General features: G+C 33.8%; 1 pseudogene; it reads right to left on the bottom strand.

Annotated features, from left to right (window-relative positions):
- Nucleotides 1-166: 166 nt before the first annotated feature.
- LOC114255845 (putative mitochondrial-processing peptidase subunit beta, mitochondrial) lies at nucleotides 167-18,656 on the bottom strand (annotated as a pseudogene).
- Nucleotides 18,657-22,997: the final 4,341 nt, after the last annotated feature.

Here is a 22,997-nt window from a genome sequence, read left to right as displayed (position 1 = left end):
TGGGCTTGTATCATCACATATCACTCACCCACATGACAATTGTAAGTAATAATACAACCAAAGCATTAATGAAAAAAATTGAACATTCAAAACTCTGACTAGCTACACTGATCTTTGTCTCATACATCACTGAAAATAGCTTAATTATCGTTTACTGATAGAGCAATGTTACAGAGAAAAAATCTGGGAACAAAAATTAAATAAAGGGGCCACCCTCCAAGGGACTCACCAAGGAATTTGGTTTGCATTATGAAACAGCAAAATGTTTTGGAGACTACATGAAAAAGGTAATAAGGTGAGGAGTAATAATGAAGAAAACTGAATGCGAAAGAACCTAGTAACGGAGCCAGTAGGTCCTACGCCTGAACCAGTTGTAGTCAGGTAAACCCTGGATGGGTCCCATGGCAGTGATGGTAACATCCTGCAAAAAGGCCAAACATGACTTAGAACAAATATTGAATGTACGGAGGAAAACAATAATTTTTTAACATTCTTCCCTCGTAACAGGTAAATTTGCAATTAGCAATGGGGATGCATTAATCCTTACCTGACCAAAAATAAAATGGTTTGCCTCACATTTGACAGTGCTAGCATCTACAGTATCAATTCTGGCAAACAATTCAGCAAATGGGATTCTTCTCCCGTACGTAAGTAGCTACAAGAACATAATGGATTACACCAAACAATCTGGGTCTTTGCCGGGAAGGAAAATTTTTTAAAACAAAAGCTCGTGTCTTCTGACAACATTTCATGAGAGTAATTATCATTTGATAAAAAGAGTCCATGTTTTAGAAACTAAACTAAACCGTCTTTATCCAACGCTACACACTTAGCAGGCTCTTAAGTAGACTATCCAAGAGATTCAAAAGTAATACAAGGGAATCCTTTATTTTCTGCAAGTAATATACGAGGCATTCTTTCATTTTATTTTATCCACCTTTTTTTTACCATATGCAAATGAAAAATGCATCAAGTTCTTTACCTGGCGCCCAATATCTTTAGCAACAGGACTGGTTCCATCTATGTGAAGCAGCAAAGAATATTTCAACTACAACGCAATAGAACTGTAAGTGAATGCCAATATACTGAACACCACAAGATAAAAAATAAGTGGCCAAGCTAAAATCAATTTCGCTTTCATAAAACTAAGCATGTTGCATGGATAGAAGTTAATCTACCACACCTCATTTGTCCATATTTTAGTTTTAATGTGTGTAATAAAAAATGTGGATAACACATTTTATTCAACAAATGATGTAGCTCTTACTCACTCTGGCACAACAATTACTTATCTAAGATAAGTTATAATTACAGGCAAAATATGGGATGCTTGGTAAAGGGTTATTTGCTTGGTGAATCAAAAACAGTTTTAAACATCCCCAACTTTATAAATACTTCTTAGTCATTAATAGAAGTATATTGAAAGTTCAATCCATAACTTATGGCCTTCATTATCTCTAGAACTCAACTATAAAGAAATAAAGACTTCAGACCTCAGCATATATGGAAGGCATATTGATCCACAAATTAGGGTGGTAGCCACATATATTGTATTGTTTTTGAATTACAAAACAATATACATATATATATATATATATATATATATGCAACATAGTTTTACCAAAAGCACTTAAAACCTGAGGACAAGTGTGAGAATCCAAATATAAAAATTAAGTAAATAATTAAATAATAACAATAATAATATTATAATCTCAAATATTTTAATGGTGAATCCTAAAGTGCAAATTAAATATTTGGAGGGCCTTGTAATTAATTTTAAAACCTAAAATAAATTTATGGTGAAAGTCTTCAATTTAAAGGCAAGATTTATTATTTAAAAAATAAATAAATAAATAAATAAAATAAAATTAAGTATCAAACTAGTAGGCATATTTTGATCTAATAGTAGTTGTATTTTATTTAAATTAATGAAGAGATAAAATAAAATAAAATAAAACAAAGGGCATTTTTATTTAGAGTCATTTATGTTATGTATAACAAAGAAAAGAAAAGAAAAACCCTAGGTTCCTAATCAATACTATAACAGCAGCCACAGTAGCCACGGGGAGAAAGAGAGTTTGAGAGAAAAGAAGGAAAAAAAAAAAAGGGGGATTGCAAACAAGAAGGATTTTTTGGTGTATGGTAGGTCTTTATCTCTCTTCTTCCTTTTATTTTTGTTCTTTATCCTTACTCTATCATTATTTAGTTCATTGATGGAGAGGTTGTAGGTTTATGCATTTTGTATATATATATACTGTTAAGAAATTTGAGGAGTTAAATTCATGTATAAAGAATGGGTATTATTCTTAGTTCAAAAATTCTGCACAGAATCACAAACTTTAAAAATCAAGAAACCATATCAAACGGATGAATTTTAATATAAAATTTTTACAGTAGATTAATTACATATTGAATTGCATATCTAAATTTTTTCATAATTTTTGGGAGTCAAAATCCATGTAAATTGAGGTATTCAAATCTGTCCAGGAAACCAGTCTGAAACAGTAAATTCGGGAGTGTTGTTCTCTTTGGGTATAAATCCAAAAATTATCAAATTAGTGTCATTAGAACCGGTTATGAGTCTAGTTTCGTACGTTTTTGGCCTTGCATTGATTGCTCGTGTACATTAAGAGAACCGTCAATTTCTTTAAAGTGCTACAGAAAATAACCTGTTTGGATATAATAAATTGTAGAAAATTATTTTGATAAACAAATCAAGTGAAACCATTTGGATTTGAAACATAGGATATATTAGATCATATCTGGAGGTTATTGGAATTTTTCGAATAGCGTGGAGTGGGTTTTGTAATTTTCAAAGTTAGCGAATAGGTTGGAAAGGCTTGTTTGAAATTCTGTTTTATCTTAAAGTCACAATTAATTAAGTTTTGACCGGAACCCATGTCTTGGGTGATTTTAAACCATGAAGAACATGAACTTAGGTAATATTTAAGAGTAACGGTGAGTTGGGTTGAGCCGTGTTAGTGCGCTTTAGTTGATGTTACTTAGTTCCTATTTTTTTTAGTATTTTTAAATTAGTAGTGACGTGTAGTTTTCATATTGGTTCAGGGCACTAGTTGGACTTTCATACTCTATTCGAGGATTATATTATTTTGTTTCCAAGTGAGTAGTTTCATGCTACGTATTTTTATAAATGTTCCCCTACCCTGAACTGTTGGAAAATTAAATTGTTGTTTCAAGACTAAATTGTTTTGATAAATTATTATATTATCAATTGAATCAAATTATTTCTGAAACATGTGTGAACTTGACATACTGTAAACTATTTGTTTTGGTCTCATGTTTATAATGATTAACCACCATGTTTTGCGAAACTAATGTGTATTGATTATTGAGACCATGTGTGTATTTAGTCTAGGGAAATTATTCCACTGTGTGTGGTGACTCTGGCCACTAGGGAACAAATTCGGGTTGGGCCGTGATGACTCTAGTACCCAACGATTGTAAGGAAAAGACCTTTAAAAACAATTAGGTGACCTTTAATCGGATCGTCTTTGAGAAAAGGCCCAGGTGCCACCCTGAGGATGACTCTTAGTTCAGTATTGGATCCAACGGGGCTTATAGCCTTGAGAACTGTGTGGCATATTATTTGTTTTTCTTGGTACCCAGAAAATTATTGGTGTTTATGTTATAATCTGTTTTAAGTGGAAAATGTCGTTTATCATGTTCTTGCGAGACATGAGTATTTTAAGTGTTGAATTGTGAAACCTTCTTTTTGAAACAGATTGTATTTACCAAACTATATGCCAATCTAGTTTCTGTAATATATATCTTATTTTGGAATTGAACCATGTTTTCAAAACTATATTTACTATCCATGTTGCTACTCACTGAGCTATCAGCTGACTTAGTTGTTTATCATTTCTAGGTGTTAGAAGGACTTAGAGTGGACTCATGGCGTAACGGAGACTCAATTGCATGGACCTCTGGGGCATTTATTTAATTTGTTTTAGGTTGCTTTGTCGAGTTTTGTGCATACATTGTGGTTGGGTTTTATTTAGAATTATTTTATTTTGTGGGCGGTTTGTGTCCCATTTAGTATATATAAATTTTTAGGAAGTTGGTTATCACTTGTTTTTCAAGTGTGGCATGTCACTGGATTGAGTTTTGGTTATTTATTATTGGACTATTGTTTAATTGTTCAAGGTGATATTGAATGCGTGTTTAGACTTACATATGCCTTGGGCTAAGGCCCTGTGGGCTACCGCCGGTCATACCCAGGTTTGGGGTGTGACAATTGCTTCTTTTTTTCCTTCTCTCAAACCTTCTCACATGGCTGCTGTGTTGTTGCCCTATGTGGTGAACAAATAATAGAGTAGGGTTTGTGTTTATTTTATTTTATACTAGTGGTGGGCACACATAGGTCAAATAAATAGATAAATATATAAAATATATATATAGAGAGAGAGAGAGAAGAGTGTGACTTGAACACCAGACCACAAGGTTAATATATAAGACTCTTACCATTTGAGTTGTAAATAACTTATATATATGTTTTATATATTTATCTATTTATTTGACCTATGTGTGCCCACCACTAGTATAAAATAAAATAAACACAAACCCTACTCTATTATTTATTGACCACATAGGGCAACAACACAGCAACCACGGGAGAGGGTTTGAGAGAAGGAAAAAAAGAAGCAATTGTCACACCCCAAACCTGGGTATGACCGGCCATGGCCCACAGGGCCTTAGCCCAAGGCACACGTAAGCCTAAACACGCATTCAATATCACCTTGAACAATTAAACAATAGTCCAATAATAAATAACCAAAACTCAATCCAGTGACATGCCACAAGTGAAAAACAAGTCATAACCAACTTCCTAAAAATATATATATACTAAATGGGACACAAACCGCCCACAAAATAAAATAATTCTAAATAAAACCCAACCACAATGTATGCACAAAACTCGACAAAGCAACCTAAAACAAATTAAATAAATGCCCTAGAGGTCCATGCAATTGAGTCCCCGTTACGCCATGAGTCTACTCTAAGTCCTTCTAACACCTGGAAATGGTAAACAACTAAGTCAGCTGATAGCTCAGTGAGTAGCAACATGGATAGTAAATATAGTTTTGAAAACATGGTTCAATTTCAAAATAAGATATATATCACAGAAATGAGATTGGCATACAGTTTGGTAAATATAATCTGTTTCAAAAAGAAGGTTTAACAATTCAACACTTAAAATACTCATGTCTCGTAAGAACATGATAAACGACATTTTCCACTTAAAACAGATTATAACATGAACACCAATAATTTTCTGGGTACCAAGAAAAACAAATAATATGCCACACAGTTCTCAAGGCTATAAGCCTCGTTGGATCCAATACCGAACTAAGAGTTATCCTCAAGGTGGCACCTAGGCCTTTTCTCAAAGATGATTCGATTGAAGGTCACCTAGTTGTTTTTAAAGGTCTTTTCCTTACAATCGTTGAGTACTAGAGTCATCATGGACCAACCCGGGTCTGTTTCCTAGTGGCCAGAGTCACCACACACAGTGGAATAATTTCCCAATAATCAATACGCATCAGTTTCGCAAAACATGGTGGTTCATCATTATAAACATGAGACCAAAACAAATAGTTTACAGTATGCCAAGTTCACACGTATTTCAGAAATAATTTGATTCAATTGATAATATAATAATTTATCAAAACAGTTTAGTCTTGAAACAACAATTTAATTTTCCAACAGTTTAGGGTAGGGAAACATTTATAAAAATACGTAGCATGATACTACTCACCTGGAAACAAAATAATATAATCCTCGAATAGAGTATGAAAGTCCAACTAGTATCCTGAACCAATATGAAAACTACACGTCACTACTAGTTTAAAAATACTAAAAAAAATAGGAACTAAGTAACATCAACTAAAGCGCACTAACACGGCTTAACACAACTCACCGTTACTCTTAAATATTATCTAAGTTCATATTCTTCAAGGTTTAAAATCACCCAAGACATGGGTTCGGTCAAAACTTAACTAATTGTGACTTTAAGATAAAACAGAATTTCAAACAAGCCTTCCCAACCTATTCGTTAACTTTGAAAATTACAAAACCCACTCCACGCTATTCGAAAAATTCCAATAACCTCCAGATATGATCTAATATATCCTAAGTTTCAAACCCAAATGGTTTCACTTGATTTGCTTATCAAAATAATTTTCTACAATTTATTATATCCAAACAGGTTGTTTTCTGCAGCACTTTAAAGAAATTGACGGTTCTCTTAATATACACGAGCAATCAATGCAGGGCCAAAAATGTACGAAACTAGACTCATAACCGGTTCTAATGACACTAATTTGATAATTTTTAGATTTATACCCAAAGAGAACAACACGCCCGAATTTACTGTTTCAGACTGGTTTCCTGGACAGATTTGAATACCTCAATTTACATGGATTTTGACTCCCAAAAATTATGAAAAAATTCAGATATGCAATTCAATATGTAATTAATCTACTGTAAAAATTTCATATTAAAATTCATCCGTTTGATATGGTTTCTTGATTTTTAAAGTTTGTGATTCTGTGCAGAATTTTTGAACTAAGAATAATACCCATTCTTTATACATGAATTTAACTCCTCAAATTTCTTAACAGTATATATATATATATATATATATGTATATTTATTCAAAATACATAAACCTACAACCTCTCCATCAATGAACTAAATAATAATAGAGTAAGGATAAAGAACAAAAATAAAAGGAAGAAGAGAGATAAAGACCTACTACACACCCAAAAATCCTTCTTGTTTGCAATCCCCTTTTTTTTTTCTTCTTCTTTTCTCTCAAACTCTCTCTCTCTTCCCGTGGCTGCTGTTATAGTGTTGATTAGGAACCTAGGGTTTTTCTTTTCTTTTCTTTTCTTTGTTATACATAACATAAATGACTCTAAATAAAAATGCCCTTTGTTTTATTTTATTTTATTTTATCTCTTCATTAATTTAAATAAAATACAACTACTATTAGATCAAAATATGCTTACTAATTTGACACTTAATTTTATTTTATTTATTTATTTTTTAAATAATAAATCTTGCCTTTAAATTGAAGACTTTCACCATAAATTCATTTTAGGTTTTAAAATTAATTACAAGACCCTCCAAATATTTAATTTGCACTTTAGGATTCACTATCAAAATATTTGAGATTGTAATATTATTATTGTTATTATTTAATTATTTACTTAATTTTTATATTTGGGTTCTCACATTCTCCCCCACTAAAAAAAAGTTTCATCCTCGAAACTAACCTGAGTAAATCATGAGAATAGATGTGGGTACTTCTCACGCATCTCGTCCTCGCATTCTGAAGTTGCCTCTTCAACTAGATGATTACGCCACAGTACCTTAACCAATTTAATGACCTTTGTACGCAACATTTTCTCTTTTGAATCCAAAATCTGAACAGGTATCTCCTCATACGAAAAATCCTCTCTAATCTGAAGCGGCTCATAATCTATCACATGCGACGGGCTGTGCACATATTTCTTCAGCATAGACACGTGAAACACATTATGCACTCCTGCCAACCTAGGGGGTAGAGCAACACGGTACGCAACCTCACCAACCTTCTCCAATACCACAAATGGACCAATGTATCTAGGACTCAACTTTCCTTTCTTTCCAAACCTAATCACTCCTTTCCATGGTGATACTTTCAAGAATACCATATCTCCCACATGAAACTCTAAGTCCCTCCTACGATGATCAGCATAACTTTTTTGTCTACTCTGAGCAGTCAATAATCTCTCTCTGATGGTGATAATTTTTCGTGTAGCATCCTCCATCAAATCAGTTCCCAACATTTGCCTTTCACCAACCTTATACCAACACAAAGGAGACCTACACTTCCTCCCATACAAAGCCTCATAAGGAGCTACTCCCAAACTAGAATGATAACTATTATTATAGGCAAACTCCATGAGCGGCAAATAATCATCCCAATTACCTCTCCACTCCAAAGCACAAGCCCTCAACATATCCTCAAGGGTTTGAATAGTCATTTCTGATTGCCCATCTGTCTGAAGGTGATAAGCTGAACTAAAATTTAACCTAGTACCCATAGCTGATTGTAACGCACCCCAAAACTTAGACACAAAATGAGGATCCCGATCTGACATTATTGACACTGGTGCACCATGCAATCTAACAATCTCCTTCACATACAACTGTGCAAATTGAGCTAGAGAATAGGTCATCCGTACTGCAATAAAATGTGCTGACTTGGTTAATCTATCAACAACAACCCAAACTGCATCGTGATTACTACTAGTGCAAGGTGAACCACACACAAAGTCCATGGTAATATGATCCCACTTCCACTCTGGTATAGGTAAGGGTTGTAGTTTCCTCACAGGTTTCTGATGTTCTACTTTAACTTGTTGACACACCAAACGCTGAGCCACAAATTCTGCAATATCTCCCTTTATACCATTCCACAAAAAATGTTCATAAAGATCCCGATACATCTTAGTACTTCCGGGATGAATGCTATAACTATAACTAGAACTATGTGCCTCCGTCATAATCTCCATCCTCAAATCACCACCATTAGGAACACAAATTCGGCCACGGAATCTAAGCAACCCATCATCACTAACCACAAAGTCTATACGCATACCCTCTGTCATCTCTCCTTTAATATGCTCACACTGGGGGTCAATCTCCTGAGCTAACCAAATCTGTTCTCTCAAGGTTGGCTGAATTGTCAATTGACTACAATAAGCCCTATCACCAGGCGTAACAACCTCAAGCCTCAAATGTCTCATGTCTTCCACCAAACAACTCTCAATAGAAAAAGTTGCTACATCTTCAACTGCGACCTTCCTACTCAAGGCATCTGCTACCACATTTGCCTTCCCCGGATGATATAAATATTCACCTCGTAATCTTGTAGTAACTCAAGCCATCTTCTTTGCCTCAAATTTAGTTCCTTTTATGTGAAAATATACTTCAAACTCTTATGATCGGTGTAAATCTCACATGACTCTCCATACAAATAATGTCGCAAAATCTTAAGAGCAAAAATCATTACTGCTCACTCCAAGTCATGCGTAGGATAATTTCTCTCATCTACTTTCAACTATCATGACGCATAAGCAATCACCTGCCCATGCTGCATAAGCACACATCCTAAACCCTATCGTGAAACATCACTATAAATCACAAAACCACCTCCATCTGTCGAAAAGGAAAGGATTGGAGTTGATGTTAATCTCTGTTTAAACTCTTGGAAGCTACGCTCACAATCATCACTCCACTCAAACTTTACCCCTTTCCTGGTGAGATTGGAAAGTGACAAAGCAATACGGGAGAATCCTTTCACAAACTGCCTGTAATATCCAGCAAGCCCTAAAAAGCTACGTATCTCTGTCACAGAAGTAGGTCGTGGCCAATCAACAATTGCTGCCACTTTCGTGTTATCCACAGATACCTCATCTTTACTCACCACATGACCCAAAAAGGACACACTACTCAACCAGAATTCATGCTTCTTAAATTTTGCATACAGTCTCTTCTCCCTAAGGATCTAAAATACTACCCTCAAATACTACTCATGCTCTTCTTTACTCCTCAAATAAATTAGGATGTCATCAATAAACACTACCACAAATTTTATCCAGTTGGGGTTTAAATACTCTGTTCATTAAATCCATGAATGTGGCTGTTGCATTTGTGAGACCAAAAGGCATCACCAAGAACTCATAATGCCCATAATGGATTCTAAAAACTGTCTTAGGAACATCCTTATTCCTTACCTTCAACTAGTGATAGCCTGACCTCAAGTCCATCTTAGAGAATACCTAAGCTCCCTACAATTGGTCAAATAGGTCATCAATACATGGCAAAGGATATCTATTCTTCACTGTGACTTTGTTCGGTTCTTTATAATCAATACACAATCTCATAGACCCATCCTTCTTCTTAACAAACAACACAGGTGCTCCCCAAGGTGAGACACTAGGCCTAATAAAACTTTTGTCTAACAACTCATATAACTGAGTTTGTAACTCCCGCAACTTCAATGGTGCCATTATATAGGGCACTTTAGAAATAATTGTTGTGTCAGGGACCAAGTTAATGGAAAATTCTACCTCACGATCTAGAGAAAGTCTAGGTAGATCCTTTAGAAAAACATCAACACATCACTTATTACATGCAACTCCTCTAACTTCTACTCTGGTTGTTCGATACTCACCACACAAGCTAAATAATCATGACACCCTTTACTTAACATTCGATTAGCCTAAAGGGAAGAAGTAAAACAAATAGAAGACCCTTTTCTATCCCCCTGAAAGAAAAATTGAAGTTGCCTTGGCATAGCAAAAACTGACCTCTTTCTAAACCAATCAACAGAGGCGTGATGCTTCATCAACAATTCCATACTCAAAATCATGTCAAAATCCTTCATCTCTAAAGAAATCAAATCCACTAGAAAAATCCAACCATCCAAGTTTACCACACAAGATCTACAGATATCTCCCAATACAACTGTTTCTCCTAATGGAGTAGACACGATAATACAAACATCAAAGGCTCACAAAGAATAGACAATCTGTGTAAATATCAATGTGCCAACTCTTAACCTTCAAAATGAAATCAAGAACGATTCAACACAAGCTTAAACAAAACTAACTTAACCAAACACTACTAAGGACTATAGGGACTCCGACCTCGTCTAAATGATGAAATGCAAGGTATGTAACTTGATAAATCTATAGCTCTGATACCACAATTGTCACACCCCAAACCTGGGTATGACCGGCCGTGGCCCACAGGGCCTTAGCCCAAGGCACACGTAAGCCTAAACACGCATTCAATATCACCTTGAACAATTAAACAATAGTCCAATAATAAATAACCAAAACTCAATCTAGTGACATGCCACAGGTGAAAAACAAGTCATAACCAACTTCCTAAAAATATATATATACTAAATGGGACACAAACCGCCCACAAAATAAAATAATTCTAAATAAAACCCAACCACAATGTATGCACAAAACTCGACAAAGCAACCTAAAAAAAATTAAATAAATGCCCTAGAGGTCCATGCAATTGAGTCCCCGTTATGCCATGAGTCCACTCTAAGTCCTTCTAACACCTGGAAATGGTAAACAACTAAGCCAGCTGATAGCTCAGTGAGTAGCAACATGGATAGTAAATATAGTTTTGAAAACATGGTTCAATTTCAAAATAAGATATATATCACAGAAACTAGATTGGCATATAGTTTGGTAAATACAATCTGTTTCAAAAAGAAGGTTTCACAATTCAACACTTAAAATACTCATGTCTCGCAAGAACATGATAAACGACATTTTTCACTTAAAACAGATTATGACATGAACACCAATAATTTTCTGGGTACCAAGAAAAACAAATAATATGCCACACAGTTCTCAAGGCTATAAGCCCCGTTGGATCCAATACCGAACTAAGAGTCATCCTCAAGGTTGCACCTGGGCCTTTTCTCAAAGACGATTCGATTGAAGGTCACCTAGTTGTTTTTAAAGGTCTTTTCCTTACAATCGTTGAGTACTAGAGTCATCACAGCCCAACCCGGATCTGTTCCCTAGTGGCCAGAGTCACCACATATAGTGGAATAATTTCCCTGGACTAAATACACACATGGTCCCAATAATCAATACACATCAGTTTCGCAAAACATGATGGTTCATCATTATAAACATGAGACCAAAACAAATAGTTTACAGTATGCCAAGTTCACACATGTTTTAGAAATAATTTGATTCAATTGATAATATAATAATTTATCAAAACAGTTTAGTCTTGAAACAACAATTTAATTTTCCAACAGTTTAGGGTAGGGGAACATTTATAAAAATACGTAGCATGAAACTACTCACCTTGAAACAAAATAATATAATCCTCGAATAGAGTATGAAAGTCCAACTAGTGCCCTGAACCAATATGAAAACTACACGTCACTACTAATTTAAAAATACTAAAAAAAATAGGAACTAAATAACATCAACTAAAGCGCACTAACACGGCTCAACCCAACTGACCGTTACTCTTAAATATTACCTAAGTTCATGTTCTTCAAGGTTTAAAATCACCCAAGACATGGGTTCCGGTCAAAACTTAATTAATTGTGACTTTAAGATAAAACAGAATTTCAAACAAGCCTTCCCAACCTATTCATTAAATTTGAAAATTACAAAACCCACTCCACGCTATTCGAAAAATTCCAATAACATCCAGATATGATCTAATATATCCTAAGTTTCAAACCCAAATGGTTTCACTTGATTTGCTTATCAAAATAATTTTCTACAATTTATTATATCCAAACAGGTTGTTTTCTGCAGCACTTTAAAGAAATTGACGGTTCTCTTAATATACACGAGCAATCAATGCAGGGCCAAAAATGTACGAAACTAGACTCATAACCGGTTCTAATGACACTAATTTGATAATTTTTAGATTTATACCCAAAGAGAACAACACGCCCGAATTTACTGTTTCAGACTGGTTTCCTGGACAGATTTGAATACCTCAATTTACATGGATTTTGACTCCCAAAAATTATGAAAAAATTCAGATATGCAATTCAATATGTAATTAATCTACTATATAAATTTCATATTAAAATTCATCCGTTTGATATGGTTTCTTGATTTTTAAAATTTGTGATTCTGTGCAGAATTTTTGAACTAAGAATAATACCCATTCTTTATACATGAATTTAACTCCTCAAATTTCTTAACAGTATATATATATATATATATGTATATATATACAAAATACATAAACCTACAACCTCTCCATCAATGAACTAAATAATAATAGAGTAAGGATAAAGAACAAAAATAAAAGGAAGAAGAGTGATAAAGACCTACCACACACCCAAAAATCCTTCTTGTTTGCAATCCCCTTTTTTTTTCTTCTTCTTTTCTCTCAAACTCTCTCTCTTCCCGTGGCTGCTGTGGCTGCTGTTATAGTGTTGATTAGGAACCTAGGTTTTTCTTTTCTTTTCTTTGTTATACATAACATAAATGACTCTAAATAAAAATGCCCTTTGTTTTATTTTATTTTATTTTATCTCTTCATTAATTTAAATAAAATACAACTACTATTAGATCAAAATAAAAATAAATCTTGCCTTTAAATTGAAGACTTTCACCATAAATTTATTTTAGGTTTTAAAATTAATTACAAGACTCTCCAAATATTTAATTTGCACTTTAAGATTCACCATTAAAATATTTGAAATTGTAATATTATTATTGTTATTATTTAATTATTTACTTAATTTTTATATTTGGGTTCTCACAACACGCAAGCAGATAATATCAAGGTTCAGTACAAGAACTGGTAACTACCTGGTTTCAAGCATGAGTAACATCAGCTTCAGAAACTTGATAACATAACGTGCTCATCTCGTACATAATTGCATAAGCCAGATCATCCAAGCAATTCGGCTAAAAACAAAATGTGAAAATGAAAATGAATAACTAGAATTATCGAGGCGTAACATACAACATCAATTGTGAATTAAAATCAATCAAACTAAAGCTCCGCATGACAGATGTGGAAACTGCTGGGCAATACAGATAGTTGTTTTATCATGTTTGTGATGCTGTAAAATTATGATTAATGGGCATCTCAGTCTGGGCAAAATCCTGATACATAATATTTTTGCTACAGATTACCATGATCAAGAGTTGTTAGGTATTGGCTATTAAGCCATAACAGTTTGGTCCCAAGGTATTAGTGGAAAGGAAATCATTCTAAAAGTTAACTCGGTATCATATTAATTTAAGAAGAGAAAGAATTGCAATTTTTCAAAATTTCCACTGTAACTTTTTGCACTTGTCAGCCTTTTATTCTTCTCGCTTGACTTACTGCAATTTTCCCTACTCTCCTGGTGTCCACCCTCTTGATTTTGAGAATCTCTTAGAGGCCATAACCACTATCCTAGTGTTAATCCCTGCCAATAAAGGTTACTGGAAGGGGTGAACCTCATCCCCCGGCACAGTTCTCCCTTTTTCCCTTTCCGACATACCTAAATCACCCACAAGAGAACCAAGTGGGCTATTTTGTTTTACTTTTGACTATATTTCAGGTCTGAACTCACCTAGAATGCAAGGAACCAGTGTCCACCTCAACATCCAATAATATGTTGCACTTCTTAGGCTTGTTTTGTGGTGTATAGGCCTTCAATAAGTTAAGAGCTCTATAGAAGATGTTGTTGTAAAAAGGCTTAGGAGTGTTTATTTGCCACACTTCAAAAGCACTTGCATATCCTCTTGTATGTTTTATTTCACTAAAAAAGTGCCATTAGGGGAGCCTCTACACATCAAAGTACTTTAAGGATGCAGCCAAACATAACCTAAAGCATTATTTCAAGAGAAAAAAAAGTAATTCCAAGCTAAACACAAAGTAGTGCCAAATGGAGACCTAGTCCATCAGAAAAGTGAGTGAGGAAAGAAATGGAATAAGAGGGAACAAGAGATACAACCTAATCATTTCAGGGAGTGACTTATAGATGTTCTTAATTTGCTAACAAAATATGGAGTCATGGCAAAAAGATATCAAAAATTCAAAAGAACCAGATATGAGGAGGGAAAGAAGGCTCTGAAACTAACAAAATCATAATTATAGGACATAATCTCACCTTGGCAATGGCATAAACACCAAACAGACCAGTGTCCTTATAGTTGGTGTTAAAGGCCATCATGTTTTCAGCAATCTCATCAATGCCAACCCTCTGGGCAAGGTCAGAAAATCTTGCAAATTGTCAAAAACTAATTAATGCATGCACTCACAGGTCATATCACATGAAAATATCCAACTTGGTTATTAAAACCCCACAAATGATGTTCAAACAACTCACCCCATGTGCTTCCCACCACCTGCATTCTTATTCCAAGATCCCAACATTGACTGCATGACCATCAAAGCAATGGAATCTGGATCCGTCCAAGAAGCCCCATTGAAAGCAACTGCAAATTGTGCCAAAGGTATATCATCATCAATTATCCTAACCTGATTTTCACATAATGAATGCCAATTAATAAATTTTGTAGAAAGACAAGATGGAAGAGAATGCTTAAATTAAACAAATCGTGAAATATTTATATGATATAAGCACACCGTGGAACCTGTAAAAATTGCTGGTTCTTTTTAGCAACTAATTTAGACGCTGTAGTTGGATCTGTTGACAACTTGGTAAACAATTTCTTTATTTGCACAACAATGTCTTCATGCTTCACAGCTCTAGAAGCAGCAATTACCTAAACTAGAAGACCAATGATTAAGACTTCAATAAGTCAATAGAGTAAAATAATTGATGATAAAATGACGGCGAAGCCAGCATGTAACCAACCAAGTAACATGTAATGCATGATTTTCTTTAAGCATATATCTTATTGCTAGGTTGTCAATTAGTTCGCTAATTTATTATTTTATTTTATTTTTTATTTTTTTGTGGTTTGGTTGTATCAGGGAGAAGAATCACATCTAGTGGCCAATGAGATCTTGACCAAGTTGCTGGCCAAATTGTGGTTGGCCTTTGATCAAACTTTTCAAGAGAGAGTGAATTAGAAAGGGCACAGGCATATTAATCACCACCTTTTTCTTTTTCTTTTTTTGGAAGGTGGTGTGAACTAAACTTCATTATTCCTGTCCTAAGTCCTAACTACCCAAGTTTACCTTGTCGTACATTAGAAGAAGTCAGTAAAATGTGTATATTGAGGTTGTGCTAATTAAATATATAGGCTTTGTTTGGATTTCTATGTGATTAGTCTAACCAACACATATCTAAAAAATGCTCAAACAAACAAAGGGTAAGAGCAAAACTTCAAATAAAGATGCATACATGACTTGTGCTTCAAAGATTGAAAAAAGAAAACAAGGTAAATAACAACACTAGAGAAATGAATGATTATGAGATAATATTCATTGAAATAGCACACAATTGTGCATACAACACTACAATCACTTGTTTCATCAAAATTGCTATTAAATTGATTGTTTTCATATACACAAGGAATATTGGAGACCACATAAAGAAGAAAAAAAAGCTTAGCGTTATTAAGCAATTGACAACAAAAAATTACGAAAAATCTTGATTTTTTCTCCTTCTCTGCATTTCATTGTTGGTGTGTGAACATATCATCCCAACACATGACACAGTTGATCTTCTTGTGTTGTGGTGGTATATGGAACGTTGGCTCTCTGGGTATGGTGCAATGCTTCATCGACCTGAAAATAACCCGAAACAAACAAGGAACATCGTTATGTTTACACCACTTATGCCAGTCAAATGATGCATTAGAAAACTTCTAGATTTGAGGTTTATTTTATAAAATTAGAGATCCAAACAACACCTGATCAATAAAATATGTTGGAAAAGTTGCAACTACAGTGAGTGACATTGAGGGAAAAAAATGTATATAAAAAAAGAAGAAACAAAGCAATGTATACAAACTACATATTGCTTTTTAAGAATCATTTGAAGGAGAGGGTCTATTTGAAGTCTTTAGTAGGAGAAGTTATCTGGCAGGTTTAGCTTTTCGTGCCCACCCAAATAGACATGATATCTTCTTGTATATAAAATAGAAACAAGTGGATCATATGTTTTTCTAATATTGAAAAGACACACCATGGGTCCTATAGGCCAAACCTACTAGATAATTTCTCTATACAATAGGTTTTTTGGTTATCCATATTCAAATGGAAAGCCATGTATAGCAAAAGAAGTTTTTAAAAATTTTGGATTTTATCTGGTACCTTCTAGGGATGAAAGGCTTGTCGAAATAGGGCATGTGTTGAGCTCTTGGAGTGAGCTCCTTTCTTAGTTTCCTGATTTCCTCTTCTTCTACTAACTACAGGAGCAAAATCCAACATGCACACATATATCAGTAAACTACCAAGACTAATATCACCAAAACACACCCATAAGGTTTTTTCTGTCATGTACTTTTTGTTGTCTTTCCTTGTCATCCTTGTACTGTTCAATAAGGCTCATCTTTTCAGCCACCTAATATGCAATCACAGAAGCAAAATTAAAAGGTAATTCAATAACAGGAATTTCATTATTGCCATGTAATATGCGCGAGAACGTGGAATCTTGTACATTCAGTGAATGGCAAAGACTTTAGTAATGACACAATGCCTACTCTATATGTGATAGGTGAGTGAAGTTATGGTCATTATGCCCAAAACAACTAATTAATACGTGAAAACCCTGAGTAAAAATATTTAAAGAAAGTTAAAAATGCACCTGTTGGTCAAACTCAGCACACTCCATAGCCTTCACATCGCTATGCAGCACCAAATCAATCGGCCTTGTGATTTCTTTGACGGCATGTTTTATTAAGCACTGTAATACCATCAACCACATCAATTTAAATGAACATGGGAGAGTCCAGACATGTATATTAGGCTTATTACTTAAACTGTCGACTACAAGCATTTGGCAAAGCATGACATAAAATAATTCAACCTGGCATTTTTGCAACCCAAAAGAATATATATATATATATATATATATCCAGTAAGTTGCCATTTGAACATTCCCACTAATATTTCATTTTTTTCGGAAGTCGATAGCATTTGAAATGAGTTGCTTTTTTTCTGTAGTTGTTCAATCTTAACCTTCGTGATTATGGTGTTTTGACTTCATTTGGAAAGATGACACAGAGTCTATAAAATTTGTTCAATATGGATTTTGGCATAGCACATCCAACAAAAAGCATATATTCATGCTACACATTTCAACAAAATATTACACATGAAATTAGAGATAGAAACATTTGCATAACAAAGCGAAACTTCCAAATTTTTTTTCTTCTCAAATTAAATGGAATTACCTCTGGCTCATCTACTATCCATGGGAGACCTTGTGCAATTGGTATTCATTGCTTTTCTTCCTCCATCATCATTTGTTGTAATTTCTTAACGGATTCTTCCTCCTTGTATCTTCCCCTTTGCTGCAATAAAAATCAATCACCAAAATTAGCATGATTTCAAGTAAATTGAGGCAAAGACAGAAGGATTTAAAAGAAAAAATTGATTTCACAAAACCATAAACACGCACCTCTGTTCGAAGCTTGAACAGTTTTTGGTAGGTTGCTTTGAGCTGCTTCTTCTTCCAACAACTTCCACCAAAGGTCCCAGATGATTCAGAGCTCTACATTGAAAAAAAAAAATGAATATTAAAAATAAAAAAAACATAGGTTCATTTTTCATTTTAAAATTAGAAAAAAAAGTGCTTACATTTCGTCAGCTTCTGTGACCACCACCAAAAGTCTTGTTTGAAATAGTGAAGCTATAAAATAATTCAAAGCAAACCCAATTAGGATCCAAATTGAAACGATTGAAAGAAGGAATAAGAGAATAAAAATTAATCAAATTATTATAACCAACCTTCCATGGCTGCCATCTAATGAAGACGAAACATGCAAATCCAAACCTAAACTCTCTGATGTCATGAAAAAATCCGATGGACAGAATGAAGAAGAAGAGACCAATGTTTCGGGCAACTTCGGTTGTTGCAGTCCTGGCAATGCCCATTTCATTCCCTTCTTATCATTTTCATCATCATCACCAACATCTTCTGATTGTTTCTCATCCATCTAATCTGAGTCCTTTGTTATCGTAAGAAGCTTCTCAAAGGCCTTAACCAAATGCGTCACTCTTCCTGACCTAGGTTCAGGCACACTCTCTCTTGCTTCTTCCAATAATTTCTCTCTCCTTCTCTTGATATTCAAACTATCCATTTCCGATGACAAAAGTCCACTCGTGCGACTAACTGTTTGACTAGACACATTCAACAACTTCGGATGTTGTTACTCACTACTTTCAGATGTAATCGTGCTTGCTGATTTGCTCTCAACTCCCTTAATTGCTGCAGGACTCGAATCAATTTTTGAATTCCCAAAATTTGATGATGGATTTGGATAGCTGCAAACTGAATTTACTTTTGATCTAGCATTTCCTTTTCAATTTCCATTGCTTGGTTTGGGTTTTATTTTCTCACTGGAATTCAACCGTGAAGATTTAATGAATAAATTCTTGATTAGGTGATGCTTATTTGATGCAACACCACAACAATTGCTCTGTCCCCAATCCTTGATTTTGTAGTTTTTGCCGCTTGATCTTGGGACTGATCGTGGATGCTTTGGAGAAGATGTTTTGTTTGTATTCCCCTCACCAACACAAGAAAATGCAGAAATTAGCAGTCGGGAAGAACTTTGATGGAACCTGAAAGCCATACATTTTTCCATTCTCATTTAATTGACTACGATTAGAAAACACCCCAAGAAAATTTATAATACAACAAAGGTGAAGTACTTACAAATGGCTTATTTTGAACCAGTTATCATCACTGTAATATAACAGAAGAAGATTACACTTGGATTCAAGATGTGGAGTCTTACAATTGACTTACAAGCTATGACTTTACAAGAACACGTGGAGGAACCATTTTTAGAACTAGTTGTAAAGAAACCCACTTGTCTTTGTAACCAGGCACGACTTCTAGATCGAGATCTACCCACATGGGAACTTTGATTTCATCCTGTATATGTGAAAATCAACAGTAATGTAACACCAAACATACTTGGAAATTAATACAAACACAAAAGACAGATTTTAGATTCTCACAATTATTGGATTCAAAACAAGACAAAATGCAAAGTAGACATGATGAATATTTAAAACAAAAAGGAAGCAAGATGAAGGGAAAAAAATTATTAAAGGCTGGAAAAGAAAGAGGAAAAGGGCGGTCAATAGTATGAGACAAAAAAAAAAAAAAAACAACAGATTCAAAGCAATAATTAATTCCAAGAAGATCAAAAGCCAACTTTAAACATGAACCCAAATAGACCAATATCAAGAATCCATAACATATTGAAGTGAATATACCATTCCCAGATCAAAAAATAACCAATCAACTAGGAAAAAAAAAAAGAATGAAGAAACCTATAAAAAAATTTCTTCAAAATCATAAGAAACACTAGTGAGTTCAATCATTTCCAAGATTCAAACCAACCATTAATCAATGCGGGCTGAGATTAGCGAATCAACAAGTAAACCACGAAGAAAATGAAGAACCAGGAATTACCAGAAAAGCCCACTAATCGACTGGTTCAACAACGCTCTTCCTCGGAGGAGTAACTACTGTATCTCTGTTTTTGGCGATTTCTGGGTCTTCTTTACCCATTGAAAATCTTTGTCCTACTGACACCATGTTCATCCTGCCTAATATCTTGGGTGGCTTATGAGGAAATGAATTAGACTCACCATTCTTTTCAGCATCTTGTATTGATCCAATTAATTTGAGTCAGTTAATTCATATCCTAGAGTTACCGTTTCATTTCCTTACACAATCTTGTGTCTAAATATCCAACATGTTAGACTACCAAATGCTGGACAAACTTATAGCTTGTAACTTGTAACTTGTAAGTAATAAATAATAATACTCATAACATAGAATCATATTTCGAAGTTATATATTCAGCTAGCATGGGCATTTCTCACCCTTTCATTTTATTTTTTATGTTTACATTAATGTTGTGCTTAGAGAAGAACACAGCTTCCAGAATTATCACAGTAGATCCTCAATGGTCTCTCGCAAATTAGTTTATTAAGTGGTGGAATTTTATAATTGTGTTCTTCAAATACATGTAAATATATGTTTCTTTGGTTCTGATTTTTCTTGTTTAAAAAAATGTTTGTGGACTTAATATGCCAAGTGTTTAGTCTGCTGAACTTATTCAGGATTGAAAACTAAGTAGCAAATTAAAGGTGAATAGATGGATTTCAAACAGAATTAAATTATATTGAAAACAAGACATAAGAGATCAATTAACTAACAATTGATATACCTTTGGAACAATACTTTTTTGCTTTGTCACTATCTGAACCTGCTGAATCGTGCCTCCAGCTCTAGTGTTGGGTCTCTATGTAGCCCCGTGGCTTTAGAATGCACAACTTTGTTAACTTGAAAATTTTCTGCATAATTTAGCTGACTAACCATGATTATGGTGTCAAATTCAAGATTCGTTCATTGCAATTATCAAACCAGAATCCAAATAATTAACAAGGAAAATTTTTAATGATATGATATCAGCCTATTTTTGGAACCTACTATTTTACTCAAAAAGCTAAAAAATCAACTATTCTCTCTACTTTTTTGCACTTTTTTTTTTTTTATATAAAAAGTCAAAAAGCCAATAAAATAATCAATTCCCAAAACAACAAGAATGAATTTGTGTAGGGTATTTTGCAAATCACATTTATCATTGAGAAGTAACTAGCTCATACGAGAAATTTTCTCAACATTCATGGTATTTACCACTAATCTAAAAGTTTAGAATTGCATATAGAAAAATTGTACCGTGTTTGCTGATGAGTAAGTCAACAGTAATTCGAGATTTCTTCAAGATTTTGCACTAGTTTGGTGTCATTAATCAAAATGTTGCAGCTTCTCACCTTTGATTTTACAGTTTCTAGGTGGGTTGACTTTGCAACAGCATTGGTTTTACTTCCACATCCGGATTTAAAAGTCAAATCCCAAGTCTTAGCAATAGATTCCTTGGACATATTTGACTTTCTTACTTTGTCGCAATTTTCTTGAGGCGCTCTCATGGAATTTCGATTATTATCAGGTGTTACAACTTTGTTCAGTGATGCACGAAGTGTCGTGTTCTTAAAATCATAACTAGGGTGTGAAGAGGAACCCACACTGGATTTTCCCGAGGAAGATTTACACCCTTCTAATTGCCTCCCACCAACTATTTCAACCCTCAATGCTTGTCTTGTAACACAACTTTTTCTAAGAGTAACCACCTTTAGAGATGACAAAAGTCCACTCATGTGACTAAATGTTTGACTAGATACATTCAACAACTTCCGATGTTGTTGCTCACCACTTTCAGATGTAATCATGCTTGTTGATTTGCTCTCAACTTCCTTAATTGCTGCAGGACTCGAATTGAAGTTATTTAATCTCTTTGTAACACATTTGACATAGGAAATTAATAACAGTGAAAGAAATGAAAATTATAGTCAGATAGTAATATAATAATACTCACAAGCAGATACTAATATACTATCTAATCAAAGTTTGATTCTTTGATTTTGCTATTAATACCCATAAGTAACTTAACCCTTCAAGGACAATTTAAAATCTTTACCCTGCATCACACAGTTAAATGACAAAAATCCAATAGAGATTTTTCCAAAAATAAATATATAAAAAATTAAATAATTAAATAATTCAATTGAGACAAGAAAAGAAATTCCTTTCATACAAGAACTTGTCACAATTCACAAAATCAAGCTTCATCAAGATTTTCGCAATTAACAAACATCAAAATAAATCCTCAAACCCTAAACTTCGTTTAGTTTCAGAATGAATTAGAAATTTGAAACCTGTATAACAATTGTATATAACCGAGATAAACAAACACAAAGATAGATATGGACGTAACTATATATAAGAAGGAAGATAAAGGAGAACCTAAAAGTCGAAAGTCTTGGAAGCTATCACAAATAAGAAGCAATAAGAAAATCATCTTCTGAAGTGTTAATCATATTATTTAATTTTAATGATGCCTAAAATATTATTTGTAACAATTTGGATTTTTTTAATATACCTATTTATTTGGCACAAAATATTATATTTTTAAAATATATATATATTTATTAAATATTAGTTAAATAAAAATATTTTTGAAAACTTTACTATTTACTTTTTGAAAATTTAGGCTGATCACTATTCACTTTTTGACAAAATTAAAAATTGATCAATTATATTATTTTGACAAAAATGATTGATTGGTTGTATTATCTTGACAAATATGATATTAATGAGTTGTCTTCTTTTGACAAAAGTGATATATCCAAATGTAGTGGTAGGATATATTTAGGTTAAAATCTCTACAACATATACAATATTTTAAAGATGGCAT

This window comes from Camellia sinensis, chromosome 7 (assembly GCF_055761805.1).
Source record: "Camellia sinensis isolate YWXY chromosome 7, ASM5576180v1, whole genome shotgun sequence".
Taxonomy (NCBI): domain Eukaryota; kingdom Viridiplantae; phylum Streptophyta; class Magnoliopsida; order Ericales; family Theaceae; genus Camellia; species Camellia sinensis.
The sequence above is the reverse complement of the archived record's forward strand: the minus strand, read 5'-3'. Positions and strand labels throughout refer to the sequence as shown.